We start from the raw sequence: 14,960 nt of genomic DNA, 5'->3' as shown, positions 1-14,960 counted from the left end.
ATAAATTTGGAAAATTTATATGAAGCTGGGAAGGTACATGGTTGCTGTTTTCTGAAGTATGGACATACTGGAAATATTACTTATTAAATAAAGTAGGAATATATTTGATACACTTCAGGTCATCCAGATTGCCTTATTCATGTCTGAACATGGCAGAATCAGCTAGAGGCCTGAGTTTAATATCAAAATAACATGTAGTTTCAGTGGTCACATTAACTTACTCATTTACCAGGTCCATACCTGACTGATAGTGGCACATGGCATTGCTGAAGTGTATCGTATAAATATAAAAGTAGAGTGATATAAATATGGGACTCAAAATTTACCATGGAGGAGGCTAATTCTATTTTTGTTGGTTAAATCTATTTTTTAGATAATTATTCATTGCTACTGTGACACTAAGTTTTCAAGTTAAGGATTGAGGTTAAGAAATAGTTTACATTTGTCAGTTTCAAATTTTGACATTTTGTCCACGGTGTGGAGCTACTCTAAACGAATGTGAGAAAGATACCCTCTAAATAAAACTGGAGAAAAGATTCTTTGGTTGGTGAAGAGACTAAATGCACATAACCATTTTGCATTGTTCTGTTTTGTTTTAAGCAACATGCTTTACCGTGGTATGTATCAACAGCCACTCACACTCCCAGTGCTAATAAATAGTGATAGTCATGTGCTTCTTTTTGAAATGAGTAGAATACTCTTCTTTCTCATTTTAGAAAAAAGAAATATATTGAGACCTTGAATTACCTGATACTCTATAGAGGCAACACAATGAGATCTCAGGAAAATTTATCATTCTAAAAGTTTTTCTGGGCTGAAACTATCACTGGACTGTGTGCAAATTTAGATAAATTCATATATGCTAAATCCATGGTAGATGATTAAGTGGGGTTCAAGGATACATCCCTAAGTTTTTGAGGCAGCATTGTAAAGAGAGCCAATAACACCATCTTGTTCCAACGTCTTCTGATTTCACATTTAGTAGTTTTGAATCATTTGCCTAGTTCATGTGAGCATGTGAATGTGTGCATTAATTCTATTGAAAGAATATAAATAGAACATTATACATTATAATTGTGTTTGAGAACAGTTATTACAGTTGGTTATCATAAAGGGCTAATGAGGCAGAAGGCATGGGTTTAATTTTTGGATAGACCAGTTTTTGTGTTGTATTATAATCATGAACTCTACTCTAGCACCTTCCAGACTTGAAAATGAGTACAATGGCTGAATCAAGGTCCATGTAGGAGGATACAAATTTTATCTTCTATATGGAGAAAATAATTAAAAGTGCATATTTCTCTATTAGTAAATGAATGGGAACATATTTTTATAAGAGAAACCCATACCATTGAAGAGTCTGCAAATGGGTATTAAAACATGTGCAGAATCTGTGGCTGCTTATCCAAGTAGTCCTTCCTTCTTTACTAAATAAACCCTGATTATTTTTTAGGTAAATGCATGGAGGACTGAATTCCAAGAAAGGTGGATTTAGCCTCCATACTGGGCATGGACATATGACCCAATACTAGCCAATGAAATATAAAGAAATCTTTGTTAGTTGGAAATTCTGGAATATTTTTCTCCCTAATGAAAGCATAGAGAAAGAAAAGTTCTTTCTCAGCTATGGGCATTCTCCTACCCTTTTTCTTTTAAGGTGTTGTGTTGCTTGAAGTTGTAATAGCCGTATTGTAACCATGAGGCAACAAGCCCAAGGTTAAAATTCAACACGTAGAAATGGCAAAGAAGAATGGAAAGATGTTGGGATCTTGAATCACTGAGGACATGAACAAATGTTAGTCACTGCTTACCTTCATAGCTCTTCTAATGCAAGGAAAACTGAATGCTTATTTGATTAAGCTATGAGTTATTATGGATGAAAGCATTCCTACCTAATAAAACATAAACGTTATTGGGTTGTAGATAATCTATCCTTTTCATCCATCATGTGTTCATTGATGTAGATTAGACTATGCAAGAAATTGAGGTAGTGAAGTTAGCCTGCCCTTTAAGGTGTCCTGTAAACTTCAAGAGGGCAGGACCTGTGTTTGTTTATTCATATTCAGCTCCTGATACAGTTCCTTACAGGTAAAAACATTTCAGCAAGTATCTGTAGAGTGATTTTCTTTAAGCCACAGTGATAAGATCAGTTGGGTGCAGCTCCTCTTTTTCCTAATTATCCCTTTTCATATCTAATACCCACATGCATACCTATTTGCACATTCATGCTGCCATGTTTCTGTTCCCTATAAAAGGACTAATTCCAGCAACCTTGCAATACAGCCCTTTTCAGTGAAGACTTTTAAAATTAGTGTTATTAATCTCAGAAGTAGTTTCCTCTCTGTGTAAGGCATTTGCAGCTGCTATTGAACTAATGGTTATTGGCAATATCACGGTAGTCTAAAGTGGAAGCCACTGCAGGCATGTAGTGGTAAAGTGTTCATTTCATAGCAGGTGAACTTGTGGAGTAAAACTTAATGTAAGTTAAATCCTTTTGAGTAACACAAGAGTATGGACTCGAGGCCTCCAGTGGATTTTCCAGCAGACTGTCCATTTAAAACATCTGAATCCCCTCCACTATGCAACAGTGTTCTCTTTCATATTGCTGAATTCATCTTAGAGCCATTTCTTTTCATTTCGTCAATGTCTGCACTTTCTTCCTTCACAGGAAAGTAGTAGGTTGTTTGATTGTCTCAGACACTGGCACAACTCAGGACCATATTGGGTGTCTATTTTATGCTTAGGAAGATGTTATTTAATTCACAAAGGCTTGTGACTACCTTAAGCTATCTAAGCCAGAAACCATGTTTCAAGTATTTCAATTAAGTTTACTGGCCTCTGCTCACCTCCATGTGCACCCAAAAAATGTGCTTGTTTTTTTTTCTGTACTTGGAGGCCTTATCCTCGGCCCTGTAAAACATTTACCAGGAAGAGGTTTTAATTTTCAGTTTCATATGTTATAATTAACATACCTTCACATAAATAATTGTTTTCCCTTTTCTCTCATGTGTGAGCCCCTTATGATATTCTCCACTAGAAAAGTTATAGCTGCTAGTGAGAAAAGACTGTCACCTGAATTGTTAACTGTTTTGACTTACTGACTTATCAAAACACAGCTTTGCCAAGTCTCATCTCCTGAATTTACTGTATGCAAACAAGATAGGAGTGGAATCTAAAGGGACATAAACAAGGGCTCAGGGATATGTTTGCACACAGGAGCAGCTTGCTTAAACTGCAGGCTGTTAGTAGATGTGTGTAGTCGGTGTCACGCACATCTACTAACATCCTAAAGACTGATGAGTTTTGGTTGGTGACAAAAGGGATGGATCCTAACCAGTAATTTGCACTGCTGCTTTTTTAGGAGCAACCATGGGGTTTACCTCTGTATAACATGCATTCCTCTCTAGGCTGTAACTTTAGGTAGAGTTTGTATTCTGTGCTACTTTTGAGGTTAGAAATTACACTCTGATCAATTTAATATATTTTGGCCCAAGTCAGAGTTAAATGTTTTTGGGCATTTTGTTTGTTTGTTTGTTTAAATTTTTCCATACACATTGGCATTCTGTTTTTAATTGAAAATACCAGCTTTTGAATTTTAGATGGTGAGTTACTAGAAGTCCACAATCAAGACATAGATCTGTCCTTTCATTTGCACCTCCCTGAGTATTCTAGGGACATGACCTTGAACCAAGAATCTCCATCAGGACCTGTAGTTCCCTGGCTGTCTGGCAGAGTGACAGAACCACTGCTTGATATTACCTGAAGGAAAAAACATAAGTGTCACAGCTGCAGGGATTCTTTACAGTGTGTTCTGTGTCATGTTTGGAACTGCATTTCTGAATTTTTATTTTCAGAGAATTTAATTAGTATCCATAGGTGTGCCCTACCTGCTTTTATTTCTGAGAGCAATTCTTGCTTAATGGAATTTTTAAAATAAAAGAACTTTGAATTTGGTCTCTTAGAGCTTACTATTTTTTAAAAAAATGGTTTTAGGTTGTTGTTCTACAGAGAGAATAGACTTTTTCCCCAAGCTCTCATGTACCAAAAACATTAAGTTGTCAGACACATAGAATTTTTAAGCGACACACAAAATAAGCTGCCTTTTTAAGAAGTTGCGATTTAAAAATAGGTAAAATTGATGTTACTGGAAAGAAAATCTAAATATAGTTTGTTTTCATATTATCATGCTGCCAGTAGGCCATCTCGATGATGACAGACATTGAATTTGCCTTTAGTAATAAGCTCTGATGAGATAGATATTACTACCATGCATTCCACAGACCCCCTCAGGCCTCCCCAGTTGTCCTAACAGTGCTCTCCATAGCCAGAGCATCCAAACCAGGATCATGTGCCATGTTTTGTTGTCATGTCTCTTTAGTCTCCTTCAGTCTAGAAGAATTTCCCAATGCCCCATTGGGAACAATTTTTAAGATCCCAGGGCAATAATTTTGCAGAATGTCCCTCAACCTGATGTTTTCATATGATTAGATTCAGGCCATGTGTTTTTGGCAGAGATGTAACGGAAGTGATGCTATGATCATTCTATTGCTTTCTAGCAGGTAGAATATGATTTTAATTTGTCCCATTACTGGAGATGTTAACTCTGATCACTTGATTTCAGGTGGTGGTTGCCAAGTTTCTCCATTGGAACATTATTCTTTTTGTATTTGAAATAATAAGCATTTTATGGGGAGGTGCTTTGAAATTATGTAAACATTCCATTCCTTATCAAACTTTCACCCTCTAGTAAAAGCATCCATTGGTGATTTTGGTTACCAAAGATGACTTTCCATTTCTCCTTGTTAACTGGCACTCCATCTCAGACAAAAGCTTTTTCCTCTCATTCATTTATTTATCCATGCATTTAAATCTGGTTGAAGTCATGGATTCTCACTCTACTCAATGGATTTTAATCCATCGCTATCATTATTTATTTTGATGTCCAAATTATCTCAGATTTGGTCAGTGGGAGCCCCTTTGAGAGAGCTCCTGTGTCCTTTTGACATACCCTACTAATCTTTAAGCTGTTGTAAGTTCGCCTTGTTCTCTCCCTTCTCCAACCCTGGAATCAGATATTTCTCTTTCCCAAGAACCTTGGTTCCTTTCAGTGTTGAGTTGTATTTAGAAACCAAGATCTAGGAACCAGATATGCCCTGTCAGTAGACAGAATATGGGATCATATGTATATGTTTACATGTGTATTCACAGCAAAACACCAACATTTTCATGTGTATCTCTCTCATCTATCTTTAAAACTTTAGTAACACTGATACATCCAATTGTAATCCACCTCCAAAGGATGCATTTTACATTTCACCTTTCCAGCTACTTATATTTGTTCCTTTTTTCTTTGACAGTGACAAATCTGTTACATTATTTTACATCTCTCTGAATGCAACTTAGACCTCTCGCTGCTGTCCTTGATGCCATGTGCTGCCATGTAGATGTCCCTGTCAACATATGCAGCCTAGCTCTGGGGCTGCTATTACTGTGTTCCTCTCTCTGTGGATTCCTCTTCATTTCCACAACCTCTGACATCCTATCCTGGGCTACTGTTATGGTATCACCATTGCCCTCCCAGAGGGAAAGTCCTTCTTGAACCCAGTTGGGATGCAATATTCTGTGCTGGGCTATTGTCATTTCTGCCACAGACATCCTCTTCATCCTAGTCAGGCTCCAGCATCCCACACAGGGCCAGGCCTCCCTCCCAGGCATGCACTCTTTTTTCCTGAATGATCATTCATGTTATTCTTTCCTTTTTTTGATTAACTTTTTATTGGAGTATAGTTGATTTACAATGTTGTGTTAGTTTCTGCTGTACGGCAAAGTGAATCAGTTACACATATATCCACTCTTTTTTAAAAGATTCTTTTATAGACTTAACTTATTCAGGGAGGCAGGAAGGAAGGGAGATAAGGTGAAAGGAAGAGAAGAATTTTAAAGAATCAGGAAAGTGGGGGCCCAAGAAATCTTTAGGAAATTATTTTTACATTTTCTAATGGTACATTTTTGGGGAATTTCATTTTTTCTCCTCTTAATATCTTTGTTCAATTGTATTGTTTTACAACAGGCTTTCTATGTTTCACTGGAATGTATTGGGTCTTTTAATTTTTGGTGGCCTAGCATAGTATTAGGGTTTTTTTGACATTCCCCATGTGAGTTTGAAAATAAAGCACATTTTCTGTTTTCACTGTAATAAAATTGATAAATATCTACGAGATTTTATATATTCCTTAGTATATTCATATTTTCTTCTTCCTTACAAAGACTTATAAAATGTATCAAAATTTTATATAACAATTCTATTTCAATTTCTCCTTTACATTCAAAGAGTTTTATTTATATATTATAAAACAATATCATCTAGCACGTGAAGATCTAAGAGAATTTTCCTCAGTGATTAAGAGCTCAGAGTAGGAGTCACGTTTACCTACTGTATTAAACTCTACACTTTCCTCATCTGCAAAACTGAGATAATAATTTAAATTCCCACATGGGTTTGTCGTTTGTATCCGACAGCTGTAAAGTTTTTGGAATAGTGTCTAGTTTCTAATACATGCTACTTATGTATTTATTATAAAAATAAACATAAGTAATATGCTTTGGGGATTATATATTTCATAAATATACCAAACCATCTTAATCATTATAGTCCTACTTAATACCTTTTGATTTATACTTTATCTGATGTTAATCCTTCTATCCCTTTTGTTTTACTTTGCTTTTTTATTTTTTGTGGTACACGGGCCTCTCACTGTTGGGGCCTCTCCCGTTGCGGAGCACAGGCTCCGGACGCGCAGGCTCAGCGGCCATGGCTCACGGGCCCAGCCACTCCACGGCATGTGGGATCTTCCCGGACCGGGGCACGAACCCGTGTCCCTGCATCAGCAGGCGGACTCTCAACCACTGTGCCACCAGGGAAGCCCTTTGCTTTGATTTTTATTTTTCCAATATGTTTTTGTTAATATTTTAATTAAAAATTTTTTATTGATCATTTTTTCTCAGAACATTTAAATGGGTTTGTTTAATCATTTAAGAGTCTTTGACTTTAATATATGATTTGTATATATCAATGCTTTATATTTATATCAAATATTTGGACTTCCTATTTTCATCATAATTTACATTTTCTGTTTTTATTCTCGGTCTCTTTACTATTTCAGTCTTTTGCTATATTTCACATGTTTTCTTGAAAGTGATACTACCTTCCCATTTCCCCAACACAACAATTTAAAGTTTTATATTTCACTTTTATTAGTCTGATAATTACTTTTAAAGCATTACAAATTGCTTAAAATTATATTTTTTATTTATCAGCTTTTGAAATCTTGCCTTCCCTGTGAATTCCTTTAAAAATTTAATTTTTATTTCTTCCTACTTTCTGTATATGTACCACCTCTGACTTCTGAATGATATACAGTGAGCTTTCTGTTTTACTCTAATTGTTCTCATATTTACATTAGTTTGTGTTTTTAAAATTATAATATTTACAGTCTTTATAAATGTAGATAAACATGATAACTATATATCTTTTTTTTCTCTGTTGTTTGGATTATGTCTGCAAGTTGATTTTTTAGGACAGATAAATGAGTAATATACTCCTTGAGCTCTTTCATATTTGAACATGTATATTTATTGCCTATGTATTTTACAGTCAACTTATCTTAGTATACAATCCTTGAGTCATCCACTTTACACTCAAAATATTATAGATATTGCTCCATTGTCTTCTTTTTTCCCCAGTATTTTTTAATGAACATTTTCAAACATAGAGGGAAGTTGAAAGAATTTTACAGTGAACACCCAAACACTGACCAGTTAGATTCTATCATTAGCATTTTACCATGTTTGCTTTATCATATATCCATCCACCTATCCACCCCTGTATCCATTTCTTAATCCATTTTATTATTTGATGATTTTGAAATAAATTGAAGATATCAGTACATTCATCTGTCCAAATACTTCACATGTAAATCACTAACTACATTTTGATATTTATTTATAATTTTTAAATGTGTAAATTACAGTCAATAAAATACACTAATCTTAAATGTATGTTTTCAGTATTTTGACAAATGGGTACCACTGTATAACCCAAATCCCTCTTTAGATGTAGAATACTTTCCCCCACCCCAGAAAGTTCCCTGATGCCTCTTCCAAGTCAATCCCAGCCTCACTCTCTGAGGCAGTATTTTCCAGCTGCTTTTTTTCACATCAGTATAGATTTATTCAATGTATTTTTTAATTTTAAAAAATAGAATTATGCATTCAGTTTTTTTTGTATAAGATTTTCTTCATTTGGCATGCTTTTAAGATTCAATCAGTTATTGCAGGTATCAATATATGCTTTAATTTGTATTTTTTTAATTTGATTTTTGTTCTTTTTATTATTATTTAGTTGTAAGCATTCTTTTTTAACTTGCATACTAGTTCTCCTTCTATTTGTGTCTGTACACATATCTAGATATATCATGAATATTTTATACCAGTTAGTGTCTGCTTATTCCTTTCCTTACAGGTGTTTTTAAAAGCATAAGAATAATTTGTCAACTATTTCTTTTATGGTATTGCTTTCTCTGTGTCTTTAAGAAACGTTGGCCTATCTCCAAATCAATAAGATATCCTCCTCTAAATGCTTAATGGTTTTTGATTTTACATTTAAGATAATGATCCAACTTAAATATACTTCTGTATGTGGTATGAGGTAGAAGTCATATTTGCTTTTATCCCCTATGGATTTGAAGCTATTTCAGCACCATTTGTTGAAAAAAACCTTATTGAATTGCTTGGCATCTTTGTGAAAATGATGATATACATGTGAATCTATTTCTGTACTCTTTTCTGTTCCACTTACGTATTTGTCAGTCCTTTTATTTTTCTTTTTTAGTAAACCATATCTCATCGTCTTAATTTCTGAAGTTGTATAAGAAATCTTAATTCAGATAGAGCAAATATTTCAACTTCATTCTTTTTCTAGAATGCTTTGGATATTCTAGGTTCTTTGACTTTCCGTATTCATTTCAGAATCAATCTGTTAATTTCTACAAAATATCTGAGACTTTATCTTTATTTAAAGTTAGATTTTAGGGCTTCCCTTGTGGCGCAGTGGTTAAGAATCCACCTGCCAATGCAGGGGACACCGGTTCGAGCCCTCGTCCAGGAAGATCCCACGTGCCACACAGCAACTAAGCCCGTGCGCCACAACTGAGCCTGTGCTCTAGAGCCCATGAGCCACAACTACTGAAGCCTGTGCGCCTAGACCCCGTGCTCCGCAACAAGAGAAGCCACCACAGTGAGAAGCCCGTGCACCTCCATGAAGTGTAGCCCCTGCTCCCCACAACTAGAGAAAGCCCGAGCGTAGTGACGAGGACGCAACGCAGCCAAAATAAATAAGTAAACTTATTTTTTAAAAATTAGATTTTAGTTTTAATTTAATTGAATCTATAGAACGATTTGACTACAACAGTGAGTCCTCTAAACCATGAAAATGGTTTATTTCACAATTTATTTAGATCTCCTTTTACTTATCTTAGCTTTTCTTTTTTTTTTTGCGGTACGTGGGCCTCTCACTGTTGTGGCCTCTCCCGCTGCGGAGCACAGGCTCCGGACGCGCAGGCTCAGCGGCCATGGCTCACGGGCCTAGCCGCTCCACGGCATGTGGGATCTTCCCAGACTGGGACACGAACCCGTGTCCCCTGCATCAGCAGGCGGACTCTCAACCACTGCGCCACCAGGGAAGCCCTATCTTAGCATTATTTTTTAATTTTCTAATCAGAAGTCTTGTACAACTTTTGTTAATTTTTTTCATATTTTTTATATTTTTGATGCTATGGAAATGGAATTTACTAATTTTTATTTTTCAATATATTGCCTCTACTACATAAAATTCAATTAACTTCTGTTACTAACTTTGAAACCTGAAATTTAAAAGAACTCATTATCAATTCTAGTAATTTTTTTTGTACATTCCTTAGGAAATTTCATATAAATTCATGTCATCTGAAAATAGAGGCAGTTTTTCTTCTTTCTTTTCAATCTGAATACTGCTTTTTTGTTTGTTAGTTTGTTTTGCTTCTTTTCTTGCTTTATTGCAATGACTAAGACCTCTAGTATCATATTGAATACAGGTGTGAGAGAGGGCATCCTTGCCCTGTTCTCAATCTTAGAGGAAAGCATTCTAGTTCACAATTAGTTATGATGTTAGCCTAATAATTGTTTCATAGATGTCTTTGTCAGACTGAGGAAGTTCCCTTCTAGTCCTGGTTTTAAGAGAATTCTTATCATGAATACATCTAAAATGCTGAACGATGGTGTGATTTTTTTCAATCTTTAGTCTTTTCATATGGTAAGTTACATTGATTTATCAATGTTATCACATAAACTTCCTGGAGACAAACTCTACCCCATCATAATAAATTATCATTTTTGTATGTTGCTCCACTTTAATTTGCTAATATTTACTAAATAATTTTTGCACTCATAGTCATGAGGGATATTGGCAGCAAATATATATATATATTTTTTCCAGGACATGGAACCAACCTAAATGTCCATTGACAGATGAATGGATAAAGAAGATGTGGCACATATATACAATGGAATATTACTCAACTATTAAAAGAAATGAAATTGAGTTATTTGTAGTGAGGTGGATGGACCTAGAGTCTGTCATACAGAGTGAAGTAAGTCAGAAAGAGAAAAACAAATACTGTGTGCTCACACATATATATGGAATCTAAAAAAAAAAAAACATACTGATGAACCTAGTTGAAGGGCAGGAGTAAAGAGGTAGACATAGAGAATGGACTTGAGGACACGGGGTGGGAGGGGGAAGCTGGGACAAAGTGAGAGTAGCATTGACATATATACACTACCAAATATTTTTTTTGGTACTGTTTCTATCAGGTTTTGATAGTAGGTTTATACTAGTCTCTATTTTCTTATAGGGTTTGCATAATGGTGGTGGTTTTCATTTATTAAATATTTAATTGACTCCACCAGTGGAATCATCTGTACCTAGAGTTTTATTTGTGGAAAGACTTTCTATAACAAATTAAGTATGCAGTTTCTTCAATAGATATAGGAGTATTTAAATTTTCTCCTTTATGTCAGTTCCAGAAAGTTGTATTTTACAAAGAATTATCTATATTATCTCAGTTTTAAAATTTGTTGCATTGGAATTCTCTAAGATTCTTGAATATTTAAATGGCTTTTTCACTACACTTGTGAAACTATTTTTAAATACATTTTCTGTCTGCTTATTTCTCTTCTCTCCCACTTCAATTCCATTTATGCTTTGCGTTTTGATATTACCCCCACAGGTTACTGAGGGATGGTTCAACTTTTAAAATTATTTCTTTTTATTCATATTGGATCACTTCTATTAATCCATCTTCAGATTCACTAATTCTTTTCTCTTCCATCTCCATTCTGCTGTTAAAACCATCTTGTGAATTTTAAATTTCAGATGGGGTATTTTTTATCTCTAGAATTTATATTATATATATTTCTATTTTTAATTGAAAATTCTTATCTCTGTATTCATCATGGGAATATTTTTCTTAATGGCTTCTTTTAAGTCCTTCTCTGCTAATTCTAGCATCTGGATAATTTTGGCATTATTCTTTTCTTTCTAGACTTATTAAAATTTTCCTGATCATTATATGTTGAGTAATTTTGGATTATAGCCTGGACATTATGAATGTTTTGCTGTGAAGACTTCGAGTTTCATAATATTCCTTCAGAGAGGGTATTTGGATTCAAGTAATCAAAGAGATATTGTTGTTGTCTTAGAAGGCTATTAACTTTATTCAACTTAAATTGAAACCACTATCTCTTGGGTGGCAGCTCACATCTCAGTTGGGCTGCTTTATGAATGCCCTATATATGCACAGATTGGATTCAGCCAGAAACTTGAGGAGAGTTTCTGTATAGAATTTGGGAAAGCTTCATGCTAGTTCTGTTTTCCAATATTTCCCTTTCAATTTTGAGTGGTTTTCCTCTTATCTTTAAGACCAGGAAGACTGGATTTTCTACCACAGTTTTAGCATTCCCATGCAGTACCTTCACTTTAAAGCTGGGAACCTTAGCTGCCCCAGAAGCAAAAGCCCAACTGCCTTGTATTCTGTCATTTAATGTTGATTAACAGAAATTGGCAAATATTCTATATTTTTTCTATGCATCTAACTTCTATCTAGGTTTCTTAAGATTCTTTCTTTGAATTTGAAATTTGTCAAATTCATCAGTATATGTCTCAGTATTATATTATTATTTTTCTGGATTATGATGAGCCATTTCAGCCTTTATTCATTTAGGAATGTTATCTTGTATTATATGTCTAAATATGTTTTTCTTTTTCACTATTTCAGTTTTCTTCTCCAATCATGTCAATTATCTGTATGTTAATCTACTTTCCATCATAACACTGGTTTCAGTATTGTTATTGTATTTTCTCTTTTTAGTTCTCTATCTTCATTTCAAGCTGTTTTATAAAGGAAAATTGTGAATCTACACATATATTATAATTTTCCCCAGAAGTGGGGCTTGTCAGTTTTCCCTAGAGCATCCTACTCCTCATAGTTAGCAATTTAGGTATGATGAATATTCAAAATTTATTTCTTTATTTAACTGGACTACATTTATTGTGGTTGGTTATTTTTAAAATATCTTTCAATAAGTGCTCAAACCGTCATCTCCCACTTACCCACTTCACCAGAGGGTAAAGTAATGAACACTTCCTGTAGCCTTAAGTGATTATTCCTGATTAACGTTTATATCATATTGATTTTGAAAGAAGTTGCTTCCTGTTATTCACTACCACATTTCCAACAGAGAATGATCTGTAAGCAAGTTGTTGGAAAAGTATGTTCCTACAAAAACCTTCAACCTAAGGAGGGAGGGAGATGCAAGAGGGAAGAGATATGGGGATATATGTATATGTATAGCTGATTTACTTTGTTATAAAGCAGAAACTAACACACCATTGTAAAGCAATTATACTCCAATAAAGATGTTAAAAAAATAATAAAAAATAAAAAGTAAAAAAATAAGTTATAAGATTATATAGTAAAATTGTAGAAGTCTGGTTAATATACATTTTATATTTCTTAAGTTTTTAAAGTTGATTGAGAAATGAAAAGCATTTAAGCATGAAGTATATACAAAACATATCCTCAGAGGGCAATCATATAAATAAGATCACATACATGAATAATTTACTAGGATCAATTTAATGTCTTTTGTGGAAAAGGTGATTATCAAAATAAATATTTTGCCTTGTTTAGATCGAAAAGGGAAAAATACTTTGGTGACAAAACATATTTATAAGCCATGTCAATAAATATGTTCATTTAAGTGTTTATATGCTGTGCTTTGCTTTGTTAAATGAATCATTTCAGATGACACATTTGGTTGCAATAATTGTTTCATACAGTTAAACAGATTTCAATTTACTTTTGTCTCCTTGTAGTAGAACTAAATAAGACTAGTAACTCATATTTTATCAGCCCAATTTTTTAAAATTTGAGCTTGCTTTTAAATCATACCTTAAGATTTCCCTTAAAAGAAAACTACTATACAGACAAACAAAACATGCTTCAAATACCTTCTCTTTATTTCAGTACATGTTGGGTACATATATTTTTTAACTAAGAAGAACATTTGCTCTGTATTTCAACAGCCTTTTCTGCTTCCCAGGCATACCATTTTAGAACTCACCATTGACTGGGCCTTCCATTCTAGACCAGTGTTTTCACAATGCTTTGTGAAATTTATCAGGCCAGTGTTTCGTCTCTTTAGGGACCACAGGTGGGCTTTCCTCAAAAAAATTTAAAATACATGCCCCAGTGCCCTAGACTTTATTTCTATTTTCCTTTTATATTTTTAGAACACCCAGAGCCAGGAACACCAAATGTGCATGCATTCATTCATTCATTCTTTTATAATTATTGATATTAATATAATTGATGATTAATAAATAAGTAATAAATTGATGATTAATTTATAATTATATTGCTAATGGGATAGAATTTAATTGTTTTTAATAAATTTATTTATTTTTGGCTGCGTTGGATCTTCGTTGCTGCACGCGGGCTTTCTCTAGTTGCGGCAAGTGGGGGCTACGCTTCTCTGTGGTGCACAGCCTTCCCTTGTTGCGGAGCACGGACTCTAGGCGCACAGGGTTCAGTAGTTGTGGCTCACGGGCTCTAGAGTGCAGGCTCAGTAGTTGTGGCAGACGGGCTTAGCTGCTCCGCAGCATGTGGAATCTTCCCAGACCAGGGCTCGAACCCATGTACCCTGCATTGGCAGGCGGATTCTTAACCACTGCATCACCAGGGAAGCCCTAGAATTTAATTTTTAATGAACCTCTCTGGAAAGGTAGTCGAAATACATAATGTTGACTCTTATGTTAAAGTATATAGACTAACATATATTTATAGTATTCAAATTACACATATAATTTTAATAATGGGGAAGGTAATTATATCTAATAAATCATAAATATGTATAAATAAATCATGATAAATGTTATCTTGAGAAAAATCAATTAAAAAATTCTGAAATATGGCAAAACTTGTTTAGTGTACATCACTGAAGTATGGGCTTATAGGTGATGTTTCTTTTTTTTCTCCCTTTTAATTTTTTTTCTTTTTCCAAATTTCCTCTGTTTTGTATAAATTAATTTTTTTTATCATTTTTTAACAGCTTTATTGGAGTATAATTGCTTTACAATGTTGTGTTAGTTTCTGCTATATAACAAAGTGAATCAGCTATATGTATACATCCCCATATCCCCTTGTATAAATTAATTTTATAATCAAATAATATTATTTAATAGATGATATCACTGCAATTATCAGGAAAAATAGAAGATAAGTTACACATTTAATTATATCTTACATAAAGGAAGCTGTAAGTGCTTTTCAGGTAATGCAGAGTTTACTTGATTCAGCAAACTA

Source organism: Tursiops truncatus, chromosome 7 (assembly GCF_011762595.2).
Source record: "Tursiops truncatus isolate mTurTru1 chromosome 7, mTurTru1.mat.Y, whole genome shotgun sequence".
NCBI lineage: Eukaryota > Metazoa > Chordata > Mammalia > Artiodactyla > Delphinidae > Tursiops > Tursiops truncatus.
The sequence above is the reverse complement of the archived record's forward strand: the minus strand, read 5'-3'. Positions refer to the sequence as shown.